Raw genomic sequence first — 17,893 nt, 5'->3', positions numbered from 1 at the left:
GTGTGTCCAGAGAAATCCTCAGCTGCATCACTGGTAATGACTGAGGGACTGGCCTCCATGAAGGCAGATTGCCTTTATTCTCCTTTCCAGCTCACTCTAATACGAGCATACCATTTCTTTTAAAAGGATGTGAACCATGAATAATGGAACGGAAATTGGCCAAAGTTGCAGCAAAACTAATAAAACATGTTAGATGCTCTTTTGATCTTGTGAAAAACTCTAATATGATTGTGCCCTCTCCCTGGTTTAAAACCTTTAAACCATGGCTTCTTTTTAATTAAATTGAAGTCCCACGTTCCTGCCCCTTAGAGGATGGGGTCCACATCACTTGTAGGGTAAGGACCATGCAAGGCTCCCATCATTTGTTTGGGCCACGCCTCCAGCTTTTCCTTCAGCCACTCACCACCTCACCCTTAACATCATCCTTATGGAATTACTGATTCTGCTTTTCTACCAATGCACTCCTGCTCCTGCAGACTCAAAGGGCCTGTTTGCCTGCATACATCCAAGCCAAGTAAGACACAAGCAGGAGTTTGCAGCAAGGAAAGGTTTAAGGAAATGGCACCCAGCCCGGAGACACAGGTGAGCTACTGCTCTCAAAAACCTGGCTCTTCGATGGCCTCTCGTAGCCAGGTTATATAAGGGGAAAAAATCATTATCTATGGTTACTATGGGAGCTGGGGTCGTGGGCTCTCCTGATTGGTCGGGGCTGAGGCAGGGAGCGGCAGATCATGGCTCCAGGTCCTGCTGTTAGTCGTGACATTGTTCTGTCGGGTTCCCAGGGGATGTGCTCCGTGGGGCCCGTTCCGCTTTCATGAGTCCCAAGCGGAAACATAACTGAGGCCAAGGTGTTATCTTTGTTTGACTAAAATCTTATTCTAGTTTGAGGTTTGGTTCTTGGTCATGGTTGACAGACCTGAAGCTTTATTCTTAAGTGAGTTTGATTCTGACCGGAACCCAGTGTCCTAAGGGCTTTATGATTAAAAGGAGAGCATATACAGTATATGTACAGGTAGGAGGCTCTGGGGGAAAGAATGCTAGTGAGTCACAGTTCTATCAGGCTAAACCAAGCTAGCTTGGATAAAAGCAGATTGCATGCTAAGGAAATGAAGTTCATGTGCGGTTACACTTCTGAAATTCCCACATTTGTTTTCCATGAAGGTGCATGTACTAGTCCCTCTGTTCAGAAGGTGTCTACCTGAACTTGAATGTTTGCAAGTCTAGCACGTCTTCTGTGAAGCTTTCTCATAGTCTCCCCCCACCCCCCCTAGACAGTTCATCAGTCTTTCATCTGTCCTGCTTCTGTGCCCTGGACATAATTCCCTGTTGCACTTATCTTCATATATGGTTTACTTCCTCACTCTTTTGCCTTCTGTGCCAGACTGTGAGCTCCTGGGGTGCAGGAGTGGTGTCGTAATATTCCCTGTGTCCCCCATATCCAGCATAGTACCTTGGTCAGTCAGTACCTGCTTGTGGAACAGAAGTTCAGCCAGCAAGACTATAAAGTCATGGTGATTCCTTTATGGGAGTTGATGGGAGAACAAGAGGGGAGGCAAAGCAAATCCGCTTTTAGTGTCAAAGGAGAAGAGTTAAGATGTTTCTCAGTTGGTGCTGTAGTCTTGTATTTCACGTCTAAGACTCAGAGTGTAGGCTTAAAATCCTTTGTTATCACCAACTTGCAAAGAGTCTTGGGTGAACCAATTTGTTTGGCTCCCCTTTGCCACCTTATCATAAACTAGAATAATTAGATTTCATTACCTAACAGTTGTGCATTATCTATTTTGGATTATTTGACAGCAAAAATTTAGACCCCAACATTCAGCATTTTCTATATTGGCATTTTCTTCTAGCCAGTATGCACATAAGTTTCCCTGTTACCTGAAGCCACATCTAATTAGGAAGATATTTTGAAATCAGATTTAAATTACTTTTTAGTTCTCACTAATTTTGGATTACCTGTTATTTATCCCTTCATTTAAGGGAAATAATTTAAAATTAACTCTTTAAATTTAATTTTCTATCATGATCCTCTCAATCTTTAAAATGAGTATGACATTTTAGAAAAAGGAAGGTAAAGGAGATAAAAAGTAAGGGAACTTTTGTGCATAACTGGGAAAGGAAGTCCATGCCTGTGGAACGAATCCAGACGTTTTGCCCTCCTTCCTCCCTGGTCGGTTACCATATGGTCATTCAGGAAATGTAGTGAGGCCAGCAGAGGGCGTGATACACATACTTAAAAAAAACATTATGTGAGTGTTGGGGGGCTTGTGTAATGTGAATCAAATTTGATTGTTATAATAGAGATGCATGGCTCTATTTTTTAAAAATTTCTTTTTACTTTGAAATTAGGTAGTTTTAAAACAAATTAAAATTCAAAGAGTCCTAGTTAAGGTTATTCTGTTACAGGATTTTCTAAGCTTCCCATTAAATTACTTCTCACAAAATTTCAAATACTGATTTAGAAGAGTAAAGAATAATAGAAGAATAATAACTTTCATTTTTTTCTCATATACAGAAGGGAAAGGAGCCCTTGTACAACTTACAAAGCAATAATAGAGCTAAGAAATTCAAACAGTCTTTAACCCAATTTGAAAGGACATTTGAAATTGTTTTAGTTGTTATACAATCAGTTTGTTAGCTGATATAATTCAATTGGGGAGGAACTGGGAAGATCCTGTTTTATCAAGACTGGAAGGACCCTTTCAGGGATAAGGACAAAGTACTGAGAAATGGGTTTTCTCTGTGACTTTGTGGAAAGTAGTAGGATAGGGGAAGGAGAGAAAGGAAAAAAAAAGTACCACTTACTTACCTGGTAACCTTGAGCATCAGCTGAACCCCTATCCTCCCTTTGCCTCATCTGTGAAATGCAGATTGTTCGGTGACTTCTCATTGGTCCTCTAGAGTGAAAATCAAATCCGCAATTGGGCCTCAGGTGCTTGGCATGGTCTGGTCCCTTCCTCATCTTTTTCTTTCTTTCTTTTTTTTTTTTTTTTTTTGAAGATTTTATTGGGGAAGGGGAACAGGACTTTTATTGTGGAACAATGTGTATTTCCAGGACTTTTTACTGGGGAACAGTGGTGTGTTTTTCCCAGGACTCTCATCAGCTCCATCCAAGTCAAGTTGTTGTCCTTTTAATCTTAGTTATGGAGGGTGCAGCTCAGCTCCAGGTCCAGTCGCCGTTGTTGCCGTTGTTAGTTGCAGGGGGCGCAGCCCACCATCCCTTGTGGGAGTTGAGTCGGCAACCTTGTGGTTGAAATGAGAAACAAAAACTCATAGACACAGACAATAATTTAGTGGTTACCAGAGGGTAAAGGGGTGGGGGGTGGGTGATGAGGGTAAAGGGGATCAAATATATGGTGATGGAAGGAGAACTGACTCTGGGTGGTGATCACACAATGGGATTTATAGACGATGTAATACAGAATTGTACACCTGAAATCTATGTAAATTTACTAACAATTGTCACCCCAATAAAATTAATTTAAAAATAAAAAAAAAAAAGAAAAAAAGAAAGGATGCGCTCCAACCAACTAAGCCATCAGGGAGCTCAGCGGCAGCTCATTGATTTCATTCTAGTTGCAGAGGGTGCAGCTCGCTGACCCATGTGGAAATCGAACCAGCAGTCCTGTTGTCCAGAGCCTGTGCTCTAACCAACTGAGCCACCCATTCGCCCCCTTTCCTCATCTTTAAGACCTGACTCATACTCCCCACCCTTCGTCTCTATTTGCCCATTGTTCTTGCACATGCTGCTCTTCCCTCTGTATGGAAGTGGCAGCCCCCTCCGTCCTCAACAGACCTCAGTTTCAGCTCAAAGAGTCATTTCTCCAGAAAATAAAATTGGAATCATGCTGTATTTATTGCTCTGTGAGCATTTTCATTTAAGATACCTCTAGACATCTTTTTGCATCAAGAAACATAGATTTACTTAATCGTTTTTAATGGCTGCCTAATATTCTATTGCAAGAATGACTATAGTTAATAATCAGTGCTTTCCTTATGGACATTTCGATTATTTCTATTTTTTAAATTGTTAACCAGACTGGGATGAACATCATTGTGCATGCATATATTGCAAATAGTGTTACTTATTTTGTTAGGATATGTTCCTAGGAATGGAATTGCTTGGTCAAATAATATATGTACCTTGTAATTATTGATGCATATTGGCTTACTAATGTTTAAAATGGGAGACACTGTATTTAGATCCCAGCCTGAGTCTCTGGTCTTTCACTTGTAGAATAATATCTCTCTCTCTCTCTCTCTGTCTCTCTGTCTCTCTGTCTCTCTCTCTCACACACACACACGCACACACACACACACACACACATTTAGTGCCTAGCATGTATTATTTAATATTATTTATTTTTGGTATTGAAATGTTATTCATGTACCTTTATTTTCTTTTATTTTTTTCTAGTCGGCAGTTAGCTATTTTGTAGGAAACATTCCAGGTCTTCTGGCAGTTCTGTAACCTTGAGACTTTCAGTAACCTTAGGAGAGAGAAGAATTCACCAAGCACTAAAAGGTGATCGATATAGAGCCTATCATGGAGGTCCCAGCTTGGGGTCCTGAACTCTTAGGGCCACTGAAGGTCGTGAGAGAGCCATTGGTGATGAGAAATATGGGGAGCCCTATTGTCCTGCAGCCTGTTCTTGGATAAGGAATTGATTTTAGAGTGGGGACTGGGCTGAGTGTACAGTGTTACGGAGGTGTTTTTGTTCATTATTTTGTCACTGCAATCTTCTGTCCAGAACAAACAAATGATCCACCAGCTGCCAGGCTGAGAGTAACAGTGAAAGCATTTCCATCATCCCTTGGTTTACGGTTTTAGAGTGCTCGTTACAGAGATTGGTGTCAGCCATTTGTGCTGGACCAGGTGCCGGTCACGCCAGGCATCTGCAGTCCAAGGACAGCACCACACAGTTCGCATGCCGAGCTTCTCCTCTTGTATTTTCTTTTGTCATATTCTAGTGTCTTGGTTCAGACCCCTAAGATCTTAACCATTTATAGCTTTTAGAGTTGGAAACCCCATTTTTCTGAATTATTGCATAGGATGTCTTTAAAACATACAACCTTGATGTTACATCCTTATTGCCCCGTGGCTGGCTTTGCAACCACGCGTCAGTCACCCGACCTCGATTTCTTCACCTTCTTAACCTCCGAGAGTTTTTTTGTGAAGTTTAAATGTGACAGTTTATATCATATGCGTATGCAGCATCTGGAGCATAACAGAGCTTCCATAAATGCTTTTGTCTTCTCTCTTCCCTCATTGCTCATCAGGGAACATTTTGTAAGGAAGGAGTTGTGTGTTATACAAGAGAGCATAAGGAAGTGTTTAAATGTCACGCGAGGATTGTCTTTTATTTTCTTAAGGAAATTAATGTCTAAGGTTAGTGAATTTTATCCCGCTCTCTGCTTCTTTCTTCCTGTCTCTTTAGAGGCCCAGCAGCTAATCCTTGTTCTTCAAATAAAACTGTTCTTACTCTTCTGCCAACACATACAGTCTTGCTAGTTTCCTTAAGGACTGCAAATTACTGGAGTTTATTTAGAGCTCTATTGTTTACTTCTGTTTTAATTGTAAGATTTCCAATTTCTTTATTTATTTGTGAATTTTTAAGTTGTAATTAGACAAGTTCCCTATTCAGTGCATTTTTTTAACAGTTGTAATGAACTTATCTATTAGAATGAAGTAAAAGTTTTCTGAAATAAATGACCTCTAAACCAGTCCTTCCCTCACTGCATTTTCTGTGTTATGATGGCATTTCTATGGGACACCTCTGCTTTTCTGTTATTCACCACTTAGATATTCTGCTGCCCCCTTTCCTCATAGAAGCTTAATGCCTATGTTCTGAAACTTACTGTGCAGATATCCAGTCCTCTCAACCAAAGATTCACATTCAATAGATCTACGGCCATAACCCAGGACTCTGCATTTTTAAGAAGCAGGTCAGTTGATAGTGGGGCAGGTGATTGAGACAGACCTTTGGGTCTGTCTTCAGGATTGGAAGAAAACCATGTTGCTAGGCTCAGTTTACCAAAAAAACATTTAGTAATCCTGCTTTATCATTATATTAGACATAACTAAAATGCATGTATTTCATCTACCGCTTTTCTCCCTTTTTCTACTGGCCTTTGGTCAATGCCATTCCCGCCTCTCTGTCATTTACACTCAACCCCACTGGAGCAGCCCCTCCTAGTAATTGCGTGTGAGATCTACCTTATCTGCATTCCACCAGTTGCAAGGTGAGCTGTAAGACATGAAGTACAGCTACAGTGTCTGCTTAAAACATGGCTTCTTTTGGTATTGCTTAAAAGATCTTATATTCAGTATTAAAGTGGGCACATCTGTCTTCAGGGTGCTCTGACTTTACTAGCATTATTAATATAGGCACTCATTTTGACCATTCCCATAATGCTAGTTTGTTTGATGATGAATGTAGGAAGGTGTGGGGCAGTATAACAGGCTGAGGAGGTAGGATAGATGCATTGAGCCTATGGTCGTGCAGAGTGGTCATAAGGTGATGTGGATGGAGAATTTATATTTGAACAATGAAGAGAGGATTGGGAAACAGCTTTGGGCTCGTACTGTGGGAGAATTTCTAATAATGGAAATTGTCCAAAGATTAAATAAACAGGAATTAAAAATCATAGGGACCTACAAGACTGGAAGAGACCCGAGCTGTCATCTCAACCAGAGCTTCCCAACCAGTGGCCAGAGTGCACAGGTGGATTGTGAGTGGGTTACAGGTGAGCCACAGTATTGGTCCCCTCATTCCTCAGGGCAATTAAACAGGGCTTCTCCAAGCTGTGGGGCCAGTTGCTGTGATTCATTTTAGCAGGTCCCAATATACTGTGTAAATATTGTCATTTTCTACACGTGCCAGTGCGACAAGGTGCACAGGTTTGTAAAAGAATCTTTCAACCCACTGGTATTAAAATTCTGTGAGTCATCAAAAGAAGATGTCACCTGGTAGTCCAAAACTTTGATTACAGGAGATTTTGAGAATGCTTAGGAGTTCGAAGAGTTTAGTTTGAAGACTATTGATCTGAACCTATCCTTCTGGTGTAGCAAGCGGATACTGAGTTCTGCGGACAGTGAATGGATTTTAAATCAGTGACCAAGATCTAGATCGTTACCTTTGGCTCCCGGTTCAGTGCTATTTTTTATATTGCTTAAGCTGAAGGTAAATGACACAAATGAGAATTAATGGATTGTAAGTTCATTGAAGAGCAGGAACCATCCTATTTGGTTATCTTTAGTGCTTACCATGTTCTGTGACAAAATAAGTGCTCAGTAGATGTTGGTCAAATGAATAAATATGACGGGATTTATTTTTTTCCTCCACTGGGAAGTTTGGCTAGATGTCTTTCAACCATCCTACAATACAGATTCAATGATATTTTTATTTCTTACTAGTGTTTGGATGGAAAGAGGGCAGGGTTTTTTCTGTTGAACTTGATAGTGGAAGCCCTTACATTGCATGTCACATTTAAACTTCCAAGAGCCTTAAGAAGTGCAGAAGAATTAAGAAATGGAATTCAAATAGTTATTGAAAACTTCTCCTTGAATTTAGAAAGAGATAATTGCTCATTTTTTTGGAATGAATTTTGTTTGTTTTAGAGTATTTTCTCCCTTCACTGTGTATATGTGAGAAAATAAGTTGATCTTCTCAGTAACTAGATCCTGCCTTAAACATAGAAACCATTGTATTTCTGAGTTCATAGAAAGTAGAGATAATATGTAAAGATCCAAAAGAAAAAATAAAAAGATGGAAGCTGAAATGTGATTGGTGCGTTACATGTGAGGGTAAATGCTTAATTCAGCTTTGCAATAGCAAAGGAACAGAGCTGTGTCTAACCAATGCATGTGCTGAACTCATGCATTGATGTTTTATTTATTCATTTTGAAAGTTGACAATTAAAAAGTAAGCCTGCGACTCCTGAATTAAGCTGATTCAAAAGATGGCTGAGATGTCCCTAAGTGGATGGTGCCCCTTGCTTTTTGGCAGAAGCAAACACAAGTACTGTTGTGCTTGGAGGAACACTTACCTCCAAAGATAAATAAAGCGTTAGAAATAAACAACTAATTTAGGTACCCCCTCAAGAAATTCAGGCATCAGAATTATCTGTATTATGTATTCTATATAGACCATCATATATGAAATGTTTAAAGAAAGGATAGAATCATAAAAATGAATAAGTGACAAAACATCTAAACTGACTAGGCAGATTTGAAAAATAAATAGCGTTTAGAAATGAATCTTATAACTGTTAACATAATAAAAATAAAACCAAACCAAAAAAAAAAAAAAGCCCTCAATGGAAGAAGTTACATGGAAAACAAAAATGGTGATTATACTGATTATACAGATTAGCTACAGGTGAATTGATGAACAGAAAATTACCAAGAATGCAGCATAGAGAGACAGGAAGATGAAAATTATGAGGGAGGCAGGGCGAGAAGGCAGGCGGGAGGTGGGGGGGCCGGGGGAGAGAGAGAGAGAGAGAAGTCTAAAGGACAGAATGAGAAGTGATATAAATCTAATTATAGTGTTAGAAGAACGTAGTAGAGAAAATACAGGTGAGGTAATGTTGGAATAATTTACCAGAAGTTATGAAGGCTAGGAGTCCACTAAAATAGGAAAAGTATTGTGAACAATAAAGATAAATAAAAAGAAATCTGCACTTTGGTATTTTAAAGTAAAACTGCAGATCCCAGAGATAAAAGGAAGATGTAAAATCAGGTAGAGCAGCAGAACAGATCACCTATCAGGGAATACTAACCAGACCGACGGCAGACAGAAACCTCAGTAGCAACAATCAAAGCCTGAAACAGAGGAATAATAGCATCTTCAAAGTATTGAGAGAAAATTAAAATTTTCAAGCCTGAGGATGAAATAGAGACATTTTAAGATTAACAAAACCAGAAAATGTATACCTAATGAACCTACACTAAAGGAACCTTCAGGAAGAAGGAAAGTGAAAATTAACAAGCTAAGCATCTAACTTGAATTAGAAAAAGAACAATGTCAATCTGAAGAAACTGGAGGAAGGAGTTGATAAAGGTGTGAGCAAAAGTCAGTGAAATTTGAAACCACAAAGAAGATAATGTAAACAAATTAAACTACAGGTTCAGCAGAGATTAAAAAGAAACTATAATAATGCTATGAATTATTATATGCCATATATCTAGAGGAGATGGACAAATTCTGAAAAAAATATAATTAACCAAAACTAAGTCAAGAAAAAAAAATCTGAGTAGTCCTATAGGTTAACAGACAGAACAGGGTATTATATATTATTTCTAGAACCTTGTGAAATAAATCTAACAAAACATGTGTAAGAATTTTAGGTAGAAATAACATAAAACTTATTAAGAAGATACTGAAGAAAACCTAGTAACTGGAGAGAAAAACCGTGCTCATTGATGAGAAGACTCAGTATAAGAAAGTCAGTTACTTTCAGATTTGTTGATGGAGCCAATGCTGTTCCAAATCAGATTTTCTACAGATTTTACAGAAACTTGACAAGCTCATTCCAAAATTGATTTGAAGAACAAAGGCTCAAGAATACACAGTGTTGCTCCATAAAACAGTGTAATTTTGGGGATAGACAAATGATCGATGGAATAAAATAAAGACCCCAGAAACAGAGCCTTCCTATATGGGACAGATACGATTACATTGCAGATCTGTGTGGAAAGAGGGACTATTGTGTTAAGTAATAGTTCTGGGATAAGATATATATCCACATGGGAAAAAATTCCTCTCCTACATCATACATATAACTTTCTCCCTGACTATTGAAAATTTTAATGTAAAGGCAACATTTTTAAACTTTTAGAAAAAGAAAACCTATTACTTTGGAGGAAGGAAGATTTTCTTAAACAAGATTCAAAAAAATCTCTCTGTAAAAATGACTGTTAAAGTCACCTGCATAAAAATTAAGGACAGCTGTGTATCAGAGAATGTCATTTATATGATAAAAAGGTAAAACTTGAACTGGGAAAACATATTTTTAAGATATATAACAAACAAGTGATTGGTATCTACAATATATAAAGCATTTCTTCAGATCAATAGAAAAATGAACATAAATACACAAACAAGCATTTCTCAGATGAAGAAATACAATTGGCCCAGAAACATATTAAAAGATGCTATCAATGATGTGTTTGACATAGAAAAAGAACAACGTTAATCTGAAGAAACTGGAAGAAAGGCATGGATAAAGTTATGAGCAAAAATTAGTGTAATTTAAAACAACAAAAAGATATCGCAAACAAATTAACAGTTTCATCAGAGATTAATAAGAAACTAGATGGTCTCAAACATATCAACATCATTAGTATCCACAAAATGTAAACCAGAAAAACAACATGATACTATTTTACCACTATTAGATCAACAAAAATTAACAAGCCTGGTAATAACCATATTTGTTCAAGATGTAGGCCTCCTGCACATCTTATAAATAGCTGGTGGGGTGAAAAGTTTAGAAACAATTTGGAAAAGAATGTAGCACCTTCTTATAAAAACTATATCTATATCCTATAGCCCAGCAATTCTATACTTAGAGAACTCCATACCCATAGAAGCTTTTGCACACCATGCCAGGAGACATTGATGAGAATGTTCAGAACATCAATGTTTGTAATTGTAAATGTTAAGAAAACAACGCAGCTATCTTTACACAGGAGAATGCTTAAATGTTGTGTACATCCACATTAGAATATTAGACAGTAGAGAAAAATAACAGGTAAGTCTTAGAAATTTAGTATTGCGGGAAAATAAGCAAACTGCAGAAGACTATAATCAGAGCGATACCATTTTTATAATGCTGAAAACAGCTTTACTAGTTTTCATTACCTAACCCCTTGACTATAGCGAGGGAACACTGGAGAAACGCAGTTTTCTAGTACTGATGATAAAATCTTTAGGGATATGTATCTGAGATAATATCTTTTAAAAAGAGGTAAATGACAAACAGGAAATGCATGGTACTGGGACAAGGGAGGAGCACGTGTCAATGCAGCACTGTTTAATGTTAGGTATTAGTATTAGGTTTAATAACTTACATATATGGTGCATATATTCATTTGGATGTAGCCAGTATCACATGACATGAACATAAAGAGTCAGTCATGGCACCTCTGTTCACTAACGGTTCGATAATGGACCCGTTCATTACCTAACCTCTTCAAAGCTCAACTTCCTTATGGGAAAAATGGGATGATAGCAGTAGTACCTGCATCACTGAGTTGTCCTGAGTCATAAGGGGGACACTCCGCAAGACTTAGCTTAATGTCTAATACAGAGTAAGCGTACAGCGTCTTTAGCGTTTGTTATTTCATACTTTTTCACCTTAGCACATGATGTGTGAAGCTATGTACTTCAACTAGAATTAAAAGCGGTAGTGCTCCTACACACAGTGCACTGCTGTCCTGACTCTGTGTACAATAGAGATGAGATGTTCACAAATGCATTTCAATGTGCATAAATAATACATACTGAATTACTCTGAAGGGTTCATGAGTTTAGCAGAGATTCCTTCCTCTGACAGACCAAAGAAGAGGCCTTCTGGAGGGAAGAGCAGCCTTTATGCCTTCCTATGTCTTTCAAATTCTGGAATGTTAGCAAGGATGCCCCATCTTTGCTAGACTATAGCGAGGGAACACTGGAGAAAGGCAGTTTTCTAAAAGTGGGTCACAGGTTGCTACACCATGGGGCGCAGACATCCCCAAAATGTTGGTGCTTTGACTTAGACATAATCCCATTTAATTCAGCAGTTATGAATGCAGCTCAGTAACCCAGAAGACACTTTAGAAAATGTGCTGTGGATAATTGAAAGTGGTGTGTGTGTTGTTGCTTCTGGAGGCTTCCCGGGTATACTAGAAAACCAGCCCCTAGACTCAGTGGGCAGGGAACAGGCAGACCATTCCAGATTGACCATTCCAGAAGGAACAGGCAGACCATTCCAAATTGGTGGGTGGCAGTTTTAATAAGGAAGGGAACTTACTTCTGAGGCTTGTCGCGGGAGGCCACATGACGAGTAGTTTTGTACCTCTCCCTGCCAGAATCTTAAAAGTTTACGTTAAGAGACCTTACTGGGGTCCAGGTATGTATACCATCTACATAGTCTCAACAACACATTGCTCTTTCAAGGTTATGTCCCTGAAAACTGCTCCCACTGTGGGAACAGTGGGGAAAGCGTACGTGCTGAGCACAGGGGAGGTGGTGGAGAGCCTCTGATTGCCCTGGTCCAGCTCACAGGTCAACTGGTGGTCACATCTTCTTTAATACCTCCTTCAACACATTCTATAGTCAGGAGGATTTTCCCAGGGTTGTTGAAACAACAGTTGTATTGGAATTAGGAAGAAAACATTTAAAATTTGGTTGGTTTGAAAGTTTTGAATGCACACCTTGGGAAACACTAACTGGATTTGTCAATAATGGATGGTATTATTGGTTCAAAAGGAGTTCACTATAAAGTGAGTGGTTCTTTAGCCCTTTACCAAAAGCTTAGGAAAGGATCAAACTTTCTTTAGGTCAAAGAGCATAGTCCCTATGAACAGTGGTACTGTAGCCATTACCAATTACGGTGGATTGATGAAGAATGTGAAAATGGGTAGAATTCCCAATAATGCCGCACAATTTGGGTTTTATTCACATGTATTTTAATTTTACTATTCAGTGTAACGGGGAGGCAATTGAAAGGCCAGATAGATACTTCATGGGGCAGTCTGTGTGTTACAAAGTTGAACATAGGTACATAGATGTGAAATGGCTTTTCTTCTGAAGGTCAAGTAGTAAGTCAGTGAATCCAAATCCTTTATTTGATGGCAACTCCCTGATAAGAAATGTTCTAGCTAATTCCACATGTAAGTGCTTTACAGAGGCTGACAAACAGAGATGGTTCTTGCTGTACACTAAGTATAATTATTCTAATGTCTTTTAGGGCAGATGATTTCTTCTTTCTAGCAGGTATGTGGTAAGTGACGTGAGACACTGTTCTGGAAAGCTCCAGATTCCCCAAAGGTTTCCTATGGCAAGCTGTATTACAGAAGAACCCCAAAGTTCAAGACCTAAGGGTTTTTGAAAGACCAATTCATCATGTTGTAAAGTTATTCATCTGGGAATTAGAATCAGAAAAAAGCACAGTTTACAATATTTGAGAATAAAGCCTAAGGATAAAATTGTAGTCACCCTCTGATTTTCAGTTTAATAGCTATACAGTTAACTAATGATTATTTTAGAAATATTTTGTAAACAGTGCCATTAATACTAAATAGATGCTTATGGTAAAGTAAGCAACTGAGGTAATTTTTAATATTTAAAGCCATTCCATGTGAAACAATTGTCATTCTCCAGGTGACTCATCTATTATAAAAGCAGCAGATCATTAAGACAATTCCTTGATTATTTTTGAGTGAGTTTTATATTACCATGTATTTCACCTAATTCTGGACTATAGTTTAAGCTTTAACCCAGGTGCAATTTAATCTGGAATAGAATTCTGTTAAATTTTAGTTCTAACATACGTGTAGTCAGTAAGACAGGAAGTAGTAATAACAACAATAACGGTAACAAGAATAATAACAATAATAGGCCAAATTCTGTGCTAAGGCCGTGCTTGGTATTTTCTCATTGAATTATCACAAGATCCTTATCAAACAGGTACTAGTATATCTCCATGGTGCAGGTAAGAAAACTAAGGTGCATAGAGTGTCAGTAATTTATCTGGAGTCTCACATCTGGTCTGTATTAGACTGGGGATATGTACAGAGGCAGTCTGATTGTAAAGCTAATGTTTTAAAATACTATGCAGTCCTGCCTCCACACTGAGTATCATTACTTTAAAAATATATTGGAGTCTTGGTGTATTAGTGTTCTCAGAATCTATACACTAGAACTACAAGGCAAGACTACCTTGAAAAAAACCTTCATTGTTCTTTAAACAGAATTCTTATCTTACATTCCCATGCTAAAATGAGGTTCTAGAATAGTATAGGACACAGCCGATCTCAAATCTCCCAGAATTGGAGTCATTACTCGAATAAGGTCTTGCTTGCCCTTTTGGTTATGAATCCTGCAAACCCTGGCTTTAAAAAATCTCAATTAAATGTGCACAGCTCCACACAATTCTTCTCAAATACTCGATTGGTATTTCCTGCAGATGTAAGCTCCTCTAAGAAATGGTGTTTGCTTATTTAAAATGTTCACTTTAATTTTCCAGGTTTTATGGCTGTACCTTGTCAGTCTGAGCTTGCATTTGAAATTGATTTACAACCCCAGACTCCCTTTCCCGAGACCCTTTATTTCTATGCCAGGTAGATCACATTACATGGTGGGGATTTTGTGAAGTATGCCCACTGAAAGAAGGCCTGCTTTTCGGAGGCCTGATCTGCTGACTTTGTTGTATAAAATGACTCGGGCCTGCGTGGGCCCAAGCTGATCTGCGGTTTGCTGAATCATTGAGTTATGCTGTACCTCATGGAGCACAGGTCTTGTTTGGTTTCCAGTGAATGTCAGGTTGCAAGAGTGTGGGGAAGCTGTGAAGTTCATCAGAATCAGTAGGGTGGCCTGAGTTCTCTTTCATTCTCATATTAACGCATTTTCTGGCAGAAACTAGAGGTTATAATGAAGAAGCACTTTGAAAGTCCAACTTGCTTGCCACTGCCAGAATGGCCTTTTTGAAATTGTTTTTCACATGTTTGTCTGCCAAGTATGAACATACAGTCTTAGTGTTACTCATTTTAACCCTAAAAGGCAACATATTGTGCAGTCAGTTTGCCTTGCTTCTTGTCATTGAATGTATTTCCACATCTGATACAACTTTCTCCATTCTTTTTTTTTTTTTTGCTACCTAATATTCTATTGATTATAATGTATTTCACCAGTTCTCTACTGTTGGGCATCTGGATATTTCCAAGCTTTTTCACTCACAAGCATTGTTTCTTAATTGTTCTTGTACATTTCTCATTTTGCATGTGTTTCAGTTTTTCTGTAAGATGAATAGTCAAACTATTAACAGTACTACAGGATCAAAGGGTGTGTGAGTATATAATTTCAAAAGATTTTTGCCCAATTGTCTTCTAAAATATGGTTTTTTGAACCCTCATCTCCCACTACTCTTCAGTCAGAATGCTAAACTTCAGCTACACTAATTAGGAATCCTAATTAGTGGCTCTGGAAAATATGATACAGATTTTCACTTGTTTTCTGAATTTTTGAAAACATTACTTCCTTCTAGTCCGTTCTACACCTTCACAAATCCTTCCCAGACACATGGGAAACTCCTCTCTCTTATGGGCTCACAGCTTCACAGTTTATGTTGCTTTTCTTTTCTGAATTTTTATGGCCTGTACATACTGTACTCATGTGGAAACTCCATCTTGTACTACTTGCAATTTAATTGTTTCTTTTGCAATGTCTGGCCTTCCCATCAGGATTATCAGCTGTTTGAAAACTCTTCGCTTTCTTTTTCTCATTTTGTATTCCTTCTTAATGTCTAGGACAATGCTTTGTACTTTGTAAGATTCTTTCTTAATCTTGTGACGAAAATAGATTCATTGTTTTGGTAAAAAAATATATGATTATGAGAAAAAAATGATATAGAATAGTGCCAGATATGTAAAAACTCCTCAAAATATCACTGTCCAGAGATAATTACTCTTGACATTCTGTTACATGTCCTTCCCATTATCTCTTTATGAATATATATATATATACATATATATATATATATGTATATATATATATATTCAGATAGATGTGTACAGTTTTACACATGACCTCACACTGTTCCGACTGTCAGGTACCTTGTTTTTCTTCAATAAAAGATTTAGATCTTTCCCCATATCAACAGGTATGAGTCTATATAATTTTTAATGGCGACATAGTAGTTGTTTCTATACACAAACCATAGTTTATTTAACCAGTGATGAACTGATTGACATTTGTGGTTTATAGTTTTTATGAATCAATGCATCAGAAACTACCAAGAAATTTTATTACATAAATAAAAGGAAAAAAAATCTCAAAGAGATACTCTAGGAGAGATAATAACATTTGCATGTATTCATGAGTGTACAAATGAATCATTACTTTCTTCCTTTTATCTTGCTACCTGTATTTTTCCTTCCCAAAACAATTTTGGAAAGTTTGTCTAATTTAGAATATTATAACAGCATTTTCTCTCCTGCCAAAGCACAGAGAAGAGCAATGTTTTCTGCTTCTTGGAGAACAGTTTGCTTAGGAAAGTACACACTAATGAAACGGCCTCCATCTGGGGAGCTATTTTGACGCTCACTTGAAGACATTTTGGTGTGTTCGTTTCTTTACTCCACTTTATTTCAGAAAAGATTTGCGATAATTTACAAAGATGCAAACAATGGGCAGGATAAAATTTATCTGATAGATGAGAAAAGGAGATAAAGGGAAAATAAGGATAGGAAAGTAAGAGAAAAGCAGGAGTAAGGTTAGTTCATGAAAATGCACATGACACATATAATTGGCATCTTTGGAGTTCCAAAAATATTGAATATGGACAACTTTCTATGGTTTAACCACAACATTAAGTCCTTTGTACTCGTTTGAGGTGAACCTAAAGTCTGGCTCTGAGCCAGCGTGATGGGGTAGTAGCCTCATTATCGTTATGATTAGAACCCTGACTCAGAAGAAGTCCAAATATCCCTAATATTGAGGCCAAAGAGAAAATTCACCTAGGAAAGAGGTTTTTAAACAGCATGAACTCATAATCCCAGAAGGTCACTGCTGGAAGGGCCTCGAGGGGCCATCCTATTCTGCCTTCTTAGGATTGTGTGAGGCCTTGTTCTTGTGCAGCATGTTAGAGGGGCTTCTGCGGGGTGCAGAGTCTGCATGACTGACCTTGAGTCAGTTGCTTAACCTCGCCAATCCACAGTTTCCTTGTGTACCAAATAGAAATAAGGATTGGTTCTTAGCTCATAATGTCGTCATGAGGTTTAAATAAGAACACAAGGGAGGGGAATGCAAATCAAAACCACAATGAGATACTACTTCATACTCACTAGGTTGGCCATAATCAAAAAGACAGACAATAACAAGTGTTGGTGAGGATGTGGAGAAATTGGAAAGAGCACACGTTGCTGGTGGGAATGTAAAATGATGCATCTGCTTTGGAAAAAAGTCTGGCAGTTCCTCAAAAGGTTAACATGTGACCCAGAAATTCCACTGCTACATGCATACTGAGGAGAAAACAGCAAAACTTGTACATGAGTGTTCATAGCAGAATTATTCATAAGAGCCCAAAGTGGAAACAACTCAAATGTCATCGACTAAGAAAGGGAAAAAGGATGCTATGTTGCATGATTCTATTTATATAAAATGTCCAGACTAAGCAAATCTACAGCAAGTAGATTAGTGTTTGCCTAGGGCCAGAGATGAGGGGAAAATGGGGAGTAATTGCTAATGGGCAGGGGTTTCTTTTTTAGGTGATAAATTTTTTTCTAACATTAATTATGGTGGTTGTTGAACAATTCTGTGAATATACTAAAAACCATTGACTTGTGCACTTTAAATAGGAGAATTGTATGGCAGGTGAATTATCTCAATAAAGCCATGTATATATATAAAGATACTATATCGCAAAGTTGTTTGCATAATGCAGTAAGCAGTAAGTATTACTATATAAGGGCTCAATAAATGTAGGTTAATTTTTTTTTTCTTTTTTAATCAAATGATGAAACTGAGGCCCAGAGAGGTGAAATGCCTTATCCTGATCATGGGGCTCTGTTACCTAAACTAGGCCCTAGTTCTCCGGAAGACGAAATCAGCAGGCGCTTCCCTGCAGGAGGACAGCTGCAAAGGCGGCACTGTACTTGCATTCCCTTCTTTGTTTTTTTTTTTTTTTT

At 38.1% G+C, this 17,893-nt stretch overlaps 1 protein-coding gene across 12 annotated transcripts in view; it reads left to right on the top strand.

Annotated features, from left to right (window-relative positions):
- The window catches only part of STK39 (serine/threonine kinase 39), a 281,370-nt gene that overhangs the window by 117,678 nt on the left and 145,799 nt on the right, over nucleotides 1-17,893 (top strand). The gene's annotated exons all lie outside the window — the stretch shown is intronic.

The sequence above is a fragment of the Rhinolophus hipposideros genome (genome assembly GCF_964194185.1).
Source record: "Rhinolophus hipposideros genome assembly, chromosome: 6".
NCBI classification, from domain to species: domain Eukaryota; kingdom Metazoa; phylum Chordata; class Mammalia; order Chiroptera; family Rhinolophidae; genus Rhinolophus; species Rhinolophus hipposideros.
This window is presented reverse-complemented; position numbering and strand designations above follow the sequence as displayed.